General features: G+C 47.7%; 1 protein-coding gene across 6 annotated transcripts in view; it reads right to left on the reverse strand.

Annotated features, from left to right (window-relative positions):
* TRAK1 (trafficking kinesin protein 1) overlaps positions 1-13,335 on the reverse strand; it is a 118,440-nt gene that overhangs the window by 92,218 nt on the left and 12,887 nt on the right. The window contains exon 1 of one of the 6 annotated variants that reach the window (XM_034662171.1): positions 3,599-3,683. The exons of the other annotated variants lie outside the window; for them this stretch is intronic. The gene's annotated coding sequence lies outside the window, so the exon portion shown is untranslated. Of the gene's footprint in view, positions 1-3,598; positions 3,684-13,335 lie in introns of those variants that run through there. 6 annotated transcript variants of the gene reach the window in all.

Here is a 13,335-nt window from a genome sequence, read left to right on the forward strand (position 1 = left end):
TTGACTTCTGTCCTGTGGCTAGGTCCACAGGACACTGATGATTTCACTACAATGTTAGGAGTGTTTTCTGCACTCCCTTCTCTACCAGCTGCGAGCCCCTCAAGAGAAAGAACTGAATTCGCCACCTTTCCATCCAGCTGGGCAACAAACAGTAAGTGCTCAGTGAGTGTTGGGTAAATAATGGGGACAAAGGCAAGGAAAAATCAGCAATGGGTGGCAGGGCTAGTCCGTCAGCCCTGCATCCCCAGGATGGACCAATGCCCAGCATTCAGCACAGGGGAGGTGGAGCCATCTAGTGCCAAGGGTTTTCAGGCCCCTCCTGGCATCCCCATAATTTTCATTCAGCATAGAGGTTAAGTCCCACAGGGAAGTGAATGTCCCCTCACTCACCCAGCAAACACCAATTCAATCCCATGCCCCCTATTCTTATGGCATCACTCCGGGAGCAAAACATAAGGGGTCTCTTCACCTGTTCAGAGCTACAATCCCTCCTAGGCTTTCTCCAAGGCATAAGGTTTGGCGTGGGTCCCCCTACCAAGGATGAGGGCTCCATTTAGGGCTGGCTGGGACGTGAGATAGGGTGCTGGAGACTGTTAGGCATCCAGGAGGTCTGGGGCTATAGGGGAAGCTATGTCCACTTGGCACCTGCCGTGGGCTAGATCCTCATTCCCACAGAGGGGCTAGAAGGAGGCCCCTCCGATACACAGGTGACACGCCAGCTTCGTGGAACTTGCCAGGCGCCCGAGATAATGCTCAACATTTTACAGCAGAGGCGGCAGCTCTAAATTAGTGTCTGACATTTAAAGATCAGGAAGTCTCATGTAAAGACACAGATCCCTGGCCTCTCAGAAGAAATCAGCATATCCAGGACTGTGAAGTTACAGGCTCTGCGTGGTGGCCGCCCCCAGATGGGGTGGGGGTGGATCCCTCGGGGTCTCTGGGCCTCCCGCCTGCATGCTGAAGCAGAGGAATCTGGACCCAGGAGAGCAGGGAACTGCACAGATGGAGGGGAGAAGCATCCTAAACACTCACCCAGGCTCTAGGAGGTCCTGGGACAACAGCAGGGGGAGAAGAAGGAACAAAAGGAGAGAGGGAACAGCGCTGGATAAAGAGGAGAGCTTCCTGAGAAGAAATGCAAAATCCGAAGAGAGGGGGAACAAGGGCACAGGGTGAAGTCAGGGAAGAGACAGACTGGGAGGCCAGCCAGCAACGTGACTGCCACCTGCCGGAAGCTGCGTGGGACCCAGCCAGGTATGGCAGAAGTGCTGTTCTGAGAGCTCGGAGGAGACCCCAGGCCTGGCTCTGTCCCCAACTTCTCCCCATCACCCCCCAAGTCCCATCTTCATCTGTCTGGAACTCTGTTTCTGCATCCACAAAACAAAGTCCAAGAGCGGTGTGCACAACACATCCTGCTTCACCAGGCGGGGGGGCGAGGCGCCCAGAGCCCCGGATATGCTGATTTCTTCCAAGAGGCCACGAATCTGCATTTTTACATGAGATTTCTTGATTTTTTTCAATGTCAGACACTCACTCAGAATTTTGTAAACACCCGAGGGCCACATTTTGTTTGCGCTCTGGGATTTCCCAACCTGGCGTCTCACTCTGGGCCTCGGGAGAATGTTCTAGACTACAGTAATGGCGACGATCAAAGAAAAAGTAAAGGAACCTTAACTCAGCAAAACTGGCCATATTCTAAAAGCCCATCTATCTTCTACTTTCTCCTCCTCTACCCCACCCATTCCATTTCTTTACCCACCAGGCTTCCACTTAGCCACAAGGGTGGTGGTCGAGGAGCATGACCCCAGGTCTGTGCTTGAAGAGGGTTCTGGAGGGGAGGTAAGCTTCCTACCATCCATTGCTTGGCAGTGATGGTAAATCCAATGTTTTAAAAACTGCATGAGACAAGACCCTTCTCCTCCTCGGCCACTTGCAAACCACTTGCACAGACTTGGAAACAATTCATTCGCCTTGAAATTATTAAGATTAAAGGGCGCAGATGCAAAGACTTACACATGGGCCATACTAGTGCCAGAGGCACACGTGACACTTTGTGACTGGTGTCTTTCTAGAAAACTCCTATTATAGGGTCACACAGCTGAGAGCCCACCTCAGCACCTTCAGGGAACTCAGGGTTAGTAGTTATGCTCTATATCACAAAAGTTGCCATTTCACAAACTACAAAGGAATCATTAGAGCTAAAAATTACTGGCTTAACCGCCTCATCTAACGGAGAAGAGACTGTACTCAGAGAGGCTGAGGTGGTAGCCAAATGCCACTGAGCAACCAGCAACAGACCCGAGACTGGTGCTCGGCCCAGTACACAGCCCCCCACATGAGAGGCCTCAGAAGGTGACAGCGCCATCTTGGATGCTGATTTGTCCCTGCTGTTTAAACAGCACCCTGCCCGGTAAACAGTAAATGCTCAACAAACATTGCTGAATGATACAAAGCACGTGGTACCCATCCCTGAATTGCATCTACACTCCCCAACCAGTGGGTGGTGCAGGGTGAGAATTAAGAGCACACTTTACCAACGAGGAAACCAAAGTCTCAGAGATTATGTGAGAAGCCCAAGTGACTCCGCTAGTAAGGGGCTGTCCTGGACCCCACACCCCAGCCCGCTTCCTCCCAGCCCTAACTCACACATGGCTCACTCCCGGTCTGGTGGGTCCAGGCGGGGATCCTCCAGGGAAGGAATCTTCGAGAAAGCATTTCCTTTCCTTTACCAATCCCTGCTGAGGAACCTTCCCAAGAACCATACTTGGGGGTGATGTTGCCAACAGGCAGGCTTCTCAACGAGGGGTCTTCAGAGGGCTGCTGAGGCTCCCCCCTAGAACCCCTGTACCAGGATCTAGGTGGTGTGACCCAGGAACTGGCTTTTATGTCAAACCCTCCAAGGGGTTCTTGCACACTAACGTTTGAGGTTGACACTTAGCCCCTGGTGGTCTTCATTAACTGAACTTGCTTTCTTTAAAAAACAAAATCAATAAGTAAGGCACGTGACTCAACACTCAAACAGTATGCAAGGCTGAGGAGGTCTCTCGGAGGGCTCCACTCCGCCCACACCTCCGCCCTGCCCCTACTTGCACACAAGACCCTTCTCAGACTCCTCACAAGAACCAGTGTGGGCCCCCAGCGAGCCCGTCCTTGCCCTGCCCTTCCCCTTATGCAGGGGAAAGGCCCTATAAGGTGCAGGGCCATGGGCGGACCAGACACGAGGCCCTGCTGTCCCCCTGCGGCGCCTCAGCTCACACTCCAGCCCCGAAGGGACAGGGACAAGTCTTCCCTCCCCTGCTCTTCTGCCCCACCCCACTGAGGGGCAGCTACCCTGCTGGGAGCAGCGCAAGTGATCTCTGGGAGGCGCAGGGCCACACAGAGACACCCACATGGAAACAGAAAGAAAAGGCCAACTACAAAAAGAAAAAAACCCACTCTGGGGAGTTCTCAGCAATGGCTGTGACCCTAACTGCCAACAGAAGCAACTCTTTCTAAGAGAAAGGATAAACAATGACACTGGGTGGATTCCACACAGACTGGGTGTCTGGTCCTGAGCTATATCACATAATCACAAACGAACCCTGGCTTGCAGGACACCTACCCCCACCAGGAGCACGGCAGCCATGACGCCCGATCGGCTCCACTGCCGCGTTCGCAAGCAGGATCGACGACGCGACGCTCAAGTGCAATCTTGTGCAACTGACCCGCGGCACGGTCCGCCCGGACACGCCAGTTTGTTGTGTAAGAAGAGAGGGCAAGGAGAGGCAGGGCAAAACAAATGGGGTGGATCCGGCTACGGGGGCGCCCCAAATGGCAAAACCAAATCCAGCTTTTCAGAAAGAGTGCCCCCAGTGGGCTTTGCATAGAAATCGACAAAAGCAGAGGATATTACATTACAGGCCTGATTGACTCTTAACACTGAGACATCCAGCTTGAACTGCACAGAAATTTATTTCAAAAGGAAAAAGCACTGTGTATAAATTCAGCCCATAGTTACACCTGCACAAAAAATAGGGAGTGTTACTACCCCTTAGAATTTGTTTTAGTGGGAGAGAAATAGAAAAAAATACTTTGATTTTCTAATGTCCTTGGTAATTTCTCTTAAAAGCGTCTATTTTATAATTATTAAATTACCAAGGGGAAAATAATTTTACACAAAAATAGCCAGGGTCGGTGTGATGACTGCAATTAAAGTGCTCACAGCTGAATTAGGGTTTAGACAGATGGAGGTGGTGTAAATTGGAACAACGGTGGCAGTAAACAGTCTGACAGCATGTTTGGAGAACCAAAAATGTGTCATGACCCTCAAGCCAGTACTCTCACTATAGGATCAAATCTAAGAAAGGAATCCAAAAAATCTGAAATGCCAAATATATAAGCATGTTTATAGTGCATCTGATAAAAACATGCATCACCAGTTTCCTCAAGAGTTAAACACAGAGCTACCTTATGAGCCAACAATTCCAAGTCTGGGGGGTGCCTGGGTGGCTCAGTCGGTTAAGTGTCTGCCTTCGGCTCAGGTCATGATCCCAGAGTCCTGGGATCCAGTCCCACATCAGGCTCCCTGCTCAGTGGGGAGTCTGCTTCTCTCTCTCCCTCTGCCCCTTCCCCTGCTTGTTCTCTCTTTCTCTCTCTCAAATAAATAAAAAAAAATTTTTTTAATTCCAAATCTGGGTATATATCCAGAAGCAACTGCAGGAACTTGTACACCCACGTTCATAGCAGCATTACTCACAACAGCTAGAAGCAACCTAAGTGGTCACGGATGAATGAATGGATATCAAAACGTGGTCTATACATACAGTGAGATATCATTCAGCACTAAGTAGGAAGGAAATTCTGGCACACGCTACACCATGGATGAACCTTGAAGACACTGTACGAGGTGAAATAAGCCAGTCAGAAAAGGGCAAACACTGCATGCTTCCTCTTTGATGAGGTAGCTAGAGTAGCAAATGTGTGGAAACAGAAAGTAGAATGGTGGTGGCTGGAGGCTGGAGGGAGCAGTATGGGGGGTTAGTGTTTAAAGGGTGCAGAGTTTCAGCTGGGGAAAACGACAAAGTTCTGGAGATGGATGAAAGTGGTACTTGCTCAACACTGAAGGGGCTTAATGCTACAGAACTGTACACTTAAAAACAGCTAAAATGATAAACTTTGTTATAGATATTTTACCACTATTTTTTTAAAAGAAATAAAAGACGGTCACTGCATTAGGGATTTTCTTTCATCTCTCAGACTGGGAACCTGGGGACCTCGGCGACAAGAAAAGATACACATGGAACAGAAGTTGGATAACGTGTGAGAGGACCGAGCACACCATCTGGATGGTGGCTGACACCAAGAGGGAAGGGAAGAGAAGAGGTGGAGGGGCTGGGCTGAACAAGGACCCCACTTGTCTTGGCATACCCAAGACAGACCCAGTTCATGCCTGCTGTTCCAGCGTAAGTATCGGTATCACTCTCTGTCATACTCAAAGGTGTCCCTTCTAGAAAACAGTGTGGCAGTTCCTCAGTAAATTAAACACAGAATCACCATATGACCCGGCAATTCCACTCCTGGGTTTATACCCAAAGGGACCGGAAGTGGGTATTCAAACTCTTTTTTTTTTTTAAAGATTTTATTTATTTATTTGACAGAGACAGCCAGCGAGAGAGGGAACACAAGCAGGGGGAGTGGGAGAGGAAGAAGCAGGCTCCTAGCGGAGGAGCCTGATGTGGGGCTCGATCCCAGAATGCCGGGATCACACCCTGAGCCAAAGGCAGATGCTTAACAACTGCGCCACCCAGGCACCCCTCAAACTAACTCTTGTACACGAACGTCACAGCAACACTCTTCCCAGTAGCCAAAAGGAGGAAACAACCCAATGTCGATCAATGGATGAACTGATAAAGAAAATGTGGTATATCCATACAACAGAATGTCATTCTGCCATAAAAAGGATACCTGCTATGATGTGAATGAACATGGAAAACATCATGCGAAGTGAAAGAAGCCAAGACCACATGGGATATGTCTCCCTTTCTACGAAACATCCAGAATACACGAAGTCATAGAGACAGAAAGCAGACTGGTAGTTGCCAGAGGCTAAGGGGAGGGAGGAACGGGAATGAGCACTCACGGGTGGGAAGTTTCCTTTGGGGGTGATGAAATGTTCTGGAAATAGATGGTGCCTACACACATTTGAATGCATCAAATACTAACTGAATTACACACTTTCAAAATGGTTAAGTGGGCAATGTTACGTAGATTTTAACACAGTTTAAAAACCCTAATAACAAAAGTGTTCCTGCTGATAGACCACACCGCGATACCACGACACACTTGCTAGAATGGCTAAAACAAAAAAGACAGACAGTAGTGTGAGGCAGAGGGGATGTGAAGAAACTGGGACCCCTGCACACTGCAGACGGGAATGGAAGATGGTACAGATTCTCTGGCAGGTGGTACAGCTCTAAGTCCATTGCAAAATCTCTCAATTGTGTACTTACATTGTATGGTTACACAAATTACACCTCAACGAAGCTGTTAAAAATTGTCCTTGCTTGAACAATGATCACCCTAATTTGGGCCGACTACTTAGGAGATCCGAAATTAAAACAACAAAAGCTTATCAAAAACAAATGAGCGCCATAAGTACCTATAAATTATTTCTGCACATACCTATATGTTAACAGTCACATTCTCAATACCCTTTTTTAAAAATGTTCATTGCAAAAAAAGAAACAAAAAAAACAGACTCTTAAATTCAGAGAATAAACTGGTGGTTGCCACAGGGGAAGTGGGGGGGGGGTGAAAGAGATAAAGGGGATTAAGAGTACGTTTATCTTGATGAGCACTGAGAAATGTATAGAAATGCTGACTCATTATATTATACACCTGAGAACAGACCCCTGTAAGTTAATTATATTTGAATTTTAAAATTCTAGATTTTAAAAACAAAAAGATGTTCACTGCATTGCCAAATACAACCTTCATGTCTAGCAAAAGTGCAGTATTGGAGTAAATCATACCCACTTAATGGAATATTATAAAGTCATGAATATCAATTATTTGTTCATTTCTGGGGAAGGAGCACTGGGGCAGAAACCAGAATGAAGATCTAAGGGGGACAGTGTTCCAAGCACAGGGAAGAGTAAATATAAAGAAAGGCCAGAGGCATCCTATGTGGCTGGAGCCCGGGTAGGGAAAGCAATGCAGGTGAGGGGTGACAGGCCACAGCACCCAGAACCTTTAGGCCACAGCAGGAGGCCTGAACTCACTGTGGCCACAGTGGGCAGCCCCACTACAAGAGTGCCATGTTCTGACTCAAGGATTCCATAGGCCTCCCTGGCTGCTGTGTGGGCAGACTGAAGGGGCTACCAGCTGGGGATAAGCCAGGATGCTACTGCTACAGTCCAGGCAAGAACCGATGGTGGCTCAGGCTAGAATGACATAGGTAGAAGTGGCTGGAGTCAGGAAACACACTGAAGGTAGACGAAACAGCACTTGCCGATGGATGAGAATTGCACAGGTGAGCTTGTCACATATTTAAAAAAAGAAGGAAGGAAAATGTCCAAAAGCACTGGAGATAGTCATTAATTCCAAAACCACTCTGAAAATCTCTTCTCTACTTGCTGTGATTTTATTTCTCTCCCCTCTGTATGCCTTGGAAAATTCAATGGTGATGTCATCAATATGTCACGGACATCTCGGACATCACTCCGTGACAATAAATTCTGATCCGCCTCCTTTTAAAGGGCTGCATGGTATTCCATTTTCCGCACCGACCACAATTCAGTTATGTGATACCCCATTCACAAACATTTCATATTTTTGCAATTAAAGAACACTGAAATAAATATCCTTTCCAAAGCGGCTGCACCAATTTACATTCTCATCAACAGTGCACAAGGGTCCCCTTTTCTCCACACCCTCGCCAACACCTGTTGTCTCTTGTCTTTTCCATACAAGCCATTATAATAGCTATGAGGTGATAACTCATCGTGGTTTTGGTTTGCATTTCCCTGATACCTGGTGATGCTGAACACCTTTTCATGCACCTGTTGGCCGTTTGCATTTCTTCCTTAATAATATCCAACATCTTTTCATGGACATATTGGCTATTTACATTTCTTTTACAGGATTTCACATACATTTTTTCTTGCTTATCTCTTCTTTAATACTGATATACACAAAGAAGCTTTATATTAATCCTCTATTAAATATAGTGCAACTGTTCCTGCCACCCCCCTATTGGCTTGTCCCTCGTCTCGCAACCCTACTCGTGTTTCCTGGGTTTCCACACACAGCCTTGTGTGCTGCAACAGGACTTTCTAGCAGGAGCTCATAGGCTGGTGGTAAGTAGGGAAGTGAGCTCTTATACTGCACAGGCAGGAGCCCTTATGGCCCTATTTTAAAGTTTAAAATAAGCGCTACATGTAGGGCTCCAACCCCAAGAAGGGGCACCCCAGCATTGCACAGCTCTCAGGCTGCATTTCCTCCTATGCCCACCTTCATGGGAGCTGCAGGGCTCACAGCCTTTGTCCTGCACGGTTTCTGCAGCCTCCCCTTATCTCCCAGTGTACTGTTTGTGCTTTGTACGGTCTAGTGTTCTGGTTACAAAGTCACCTAACTCCTGTTATTTCTGGCCTGCAATTATGCAAAACGTGAGAGCTTTGCAGGAACAGATACATCGTGCTACAGCAAGAATCCCTGTCTCAGGCTTAATTTTTAAATAGTCAAAGTGATCCATCATTTTCTTTACAGTTCTAGCCTCTGTGTCGGGCTGCAGCCTGGCCTTGCCCGTCTCAAGATTATTAAAATATCCAGCGATATTTACTTCTACCACTTTTATGGCTTCATTCTTGACGTTCTATCTTTGAGCCACCTAGATTTTATTGGGTGTGAGAGCGACGGAGGGATCCAGCCGTACTTTTCATAATGATAACAAACAACAGTAATAATAAGGCAAGCATGTATGGAGTGCTACCGTCACCATAAAAATCCTACCAGGTGAAGCGGCTGTTCTGTGCAGCCAAACCTAATCCTGACTGATACTGGTAGTTACCTGTAAGTCACTAGGAAGTAAATCTCTGTTTCTCTGATTCTCCATAACAAAGAAAGGATAGCTCATTATACTTCACCTCACCAACCTTCCTCTGCAGCTCTAACCTCCCGTTGATTTAATATGTGGGTTCAGATCCAGTCTCCTGTTTTAAAATTATTAACTTTTTATACTTACACTTGCTTTCTGTTTTCCAAAAACATCTATACCCAGTATTTATAGTTAGCCTCTCTAAAGCTTTCAAGGTAGCCTGAGCAGAGCAGCTGCCAGAGTTCAAGGGCCACATCCTCCCACTTGTCCTCTCCTCCCCAAAGTTAGCTTTTACTGTGGAATGAAAGCCAATTAATGTCAAAGGTCAAACTCTGAGATCAACAGTCAGATGTCAAATCAGGAAAAGTTTATTTTATTAATAGAACACAATTTTATAAAATCATAATGCCTACCATGCCTCGACCATTGAATGTGGTCCGCTGCTTTATTGTTCATCTAAATGATTTCCTAGGCAGGAAATTCTGTTTATAGGCGAACAATGGCTACTTTTTCAAAACATGAAGTGAGATCATCTGGATATTAAAAGACTACAAACTCATCCCCAAAACCATTACTACAGCCCGACAATAAGCAGTAAAACCAAACAGATAAAACCAATAAAACCTGAGCGTGGAATGATTCCATGTTGCTTGAACCAGGTTTCAAACCAACACAAATGTAAATTCGAAAAGTACAAAATTACAAAGGGCGACTCCTCCAAAGCAGAATACAAATGAAGAAATAGAAAGGTATGATAAAGGACAAAATGTTAAAGCTATGTCCTCAGCTGATGTAGTTCTGAGGCCCAGGTGTCAGGCACAATGAAAGTCTCTACTGGGTATACACCTGCCCAGCACGATGACCATTCAAGAAGATTCCTTGCTCTGCTCTCCAAGGCCAGGGCTGAGCCTGTTAGGGCCAAGAAACCAGGGCAGCAGATTCCAAGAGGTGACCCTGCGAAAGCTCATTAAAAATTCAGCCACACTGGGGGGTGGGGTGTGGATGGGAGTGGATTGGGGGTGATAGCTAAAGGATCTGGGGTTTCTTTTGGGGGTGATGAAACTGTTCTAAAATTGATTGGTGGTAATAACTGCACAACCCTGTGAACAAACTAGAAGCCATAAAATTACACACTTTAAATGGGTGAATTATATCTCAGTGACGTGGTCACACACACAAACACATGAAAATGCAACCATAAGAGATGGGAAAGTAGAGTCAGTGAGCATACCTACTACCCTCACTTAGGCACACCTCCAAGTCCTTCACCAAAAACGCTGTTCGCAAAAGATAAATCTGAATCCAACAGGAAGGTTAAATCGCCTTCCCCACCATCCTTGGAACGACCAAGGATCTTCTAATACCCTTTCCAGACATGTCTATGGAGAACAGGTTAAGCAAAACGACGTTTCATACTTAGAAACAATAAGCTTCGCTGCCTAGAAAATTCAATGACAGGGAACAACAGTTTACAGCTTAACCATGCTCAACAGTGGGTGGGGTATTACTGGACTCACCAGCAGCCTCCCAACTAACAAGGGGTATTCCTCTCTTACTGTTAAGCTGACACCCAGAGAGAAATAAGGGCTTGAACGTCTAAGCCAGACATCCACCAACTACAATCCATGGTCAAATCCAGCCCCGGCCTGTTTTCATAAATAAGGATTTTACTGAAGCCCAGCCCCACACCCATTCCTTTCGGTATCGTCTGTGGCTGCTTTCGGCCATGTCGTTGCAACACAGGTCACGTGAGCCACAAACCTGAAATATTTACTCTCTGGGCTTTAGGGAAAGGTCTGCCAACCCCTATTCTAGGCCATAGGAGAGATCGCTGACTCCCTGAAGCTTCCTGAAGGCCACCGAGGGGCCTCCGCCATTTGAGGATCTTCTAACATCCGGCCGCTCATCTTTTCACAATTCCTCCTTCACTATCTACCTTTGGTTTTGGTGCACTGTGAACAAAATACCACTTTGCAGCTCTGTGACTAAGCCGGGCCACAGAACTTGCCTCGGCCAGTCTGGAATGTGAGTGGACGTCACTTACTGCCTGTCCAGCCAGGGACTCTGAATGTGTTGGCTGAGTTTGTCCACGTGGTCCTATGTTCAGCCAGAAGAGTATGGCCCTAGACAGCCGGGGCCCTTTGAGTCCAAATCCTCAAATGAGAGGTAAGTAAAGCAGACCCGATTGAGGGTCAATCCCCAGGTGACCTACGACCATGATCTAGGAATAAACATTGCAGTAGCCACTGTGGATTTGGAAGTGGTCTGTTGCCCAGCCAAACCTGACTAATACACACTTGGTTTAAAATGACGTAACGTATGATGACTGAGAGCTAGAAGAATAAAGTTGCCTGCATGGCACTGAAATCACACCACCACCAGGACCTCCTAACGAGCAGCTGAAGCAGGAAGACATGGTCATGCTTGGCTCTCATAAACTCTCCCCCTTGCAAAAAAAAAAAAAAAATTCTGTAATCAACTCCAGCAAAGAGCAGATGGGGATCAACTAAAATAAAGGTGGAAGGAACAAGACACAGGAAGGCATGGAGGGGCAAAGGGAGATTTGTTTTGTTCTACACAACAGAAGCTGTCTGCCTTACCTGTCCGATTCTCTGGACAATTAACCTCCTCTTTCCTTCAATCCCTTTCAGAAGTTGCGGACCCCAGAGCACCCGGGTAAAGGCGGCCACTCCTGTTGCTGGGCCACTAGGTGGTGCTGCATGCACACCTGGGCAGGCCACTCCCAGCCTCCTGGTCCCAGGCAAAAGGAGACTGGGCACCAGAGGACTCCCACACCCTTTCTCAAACTCATACTTGTCCCTTCCCATTTCTAGTCACCACCAACCCCCACATAAATAGGGAGAAATCAAGAGGAAGTAACACTGAGCAATGGAGTTCACACCTGCAGTTACAATCATTTGAATGGACTGTTGTGGAGGTTTTTCTTGATACAGAAAAAGAAGTACAATTGTATTTATCAGAAAAGCTGAAACTTAGCATGTTGGGTTGAAAATGAGGACAGAATTCCTGTAAGAGAAGGAATGTCAGGGCCGCCATGCCCCTAGGCTTAGCCTTATCGTTATCTTTCCAACAATTAAGAAGCAAGAAGGAAAGTTCTCTCCCACTAGGAAGGTTCCGCTCACCCACATACATGTTCCAGCATACAGATCAAAATCCAGGGGGGCTGAAAACCTCCTGCAAGAAAAAGATTCGAGTCTTGCTCTGAACTGGTTCACTCAGGGTCTGGAGTTAGTGTCTGCATTCTCCGGCTCCTCCAGCCACAGAGGGTTCCTTTTCTTCCACCGGCCCTTACCCTTGCTCACTTGAGCCTCACACCACCCCGTGCTCACGCTCACTTGTCCACTTCCGAGACCCTCCCTGGACTGCATGCTCCACGTCTGCCAGCACACCTGGGCCACCTCTGAAATCTGAAATGCAGATGCCCCCTCCCTGATCATGACCAGCCCCTCCGGCCCCCTCTCCTCACAGTTCCCCCCTCATTTATTCCCAACTATCCCACATAGATCACCTCCCTGTGATCCCTCCACTTTGCCTTTATTGTGCCCTTCCCTCCAGCATGAATCCCACAGCCCTTTGCTTCAACTACCCTCCTTGCTCCATGGTACTTTCACGGCACCCAGCGGACCAAACCCAATTCTGCATGACAGCAAGCGTCCACCTCACCTGCCCTGCACCTGGGCTCCCGGAAGCACCAGGGGAAATCACAAAACACCATGGGACTGGTGCACAGCTCCAGAAGGCTGAGGACTCCCATGCTCAGGGGGGCCACCATGCCCAGCACCCCCACTGCCTATTCTGACACAGTGTTGGGGTGGCAGGGGTGCAGGAAGAGATGCGCTGGGTGAGGTCTGAAACAGCCTCTCCATAGGGCAGGAACTCATGGTAAAAGCACCTTCCAGCAGCTTCCCATCACCCAGAGGGTGAGCGGCCAGTCTCTGCAAGCTCTCCCTCCTTCCTTCTCTCCCCCAGCGGTCAGGTTCCCTCCTGAAGACTTTCAGAGCTCACATGCAAACGCTCAGCCCTCCCTTCCAGTTTAGCTCCATCTGAGAATTCCCTAGACCTACCGCACACTGCGTGCACAGTGCTAAGGACCGGTCCCTTCTCTTGTCTGTTCACTCACCAGCACGCTCGGCAGCACGGCTGGGAAACACCGTTACTAATCTTCCTCTTCTAGCTACACACTAGCGTTATCCCAAATCAGCATTATGTAGCCCCTTCACTATTCCAGAATGTGTCCGGGAACA

The sequence above is a fragment of the Ailuropoda melanoleuca genome, chromosome 6, assembly GCF_002007445.2.
Source record: "Ailuropoda melanoleuca isolate Jingjing chromosome 6, ASM200744v2, whole genome shotgun sequence".
NCBI classification, from domain to species: Eukaryota; Metazoa; Chordata; class Mammalia; order Carnivora; family Ursidae; genus Ailuropoda; species Ailuropoda melanoleuca.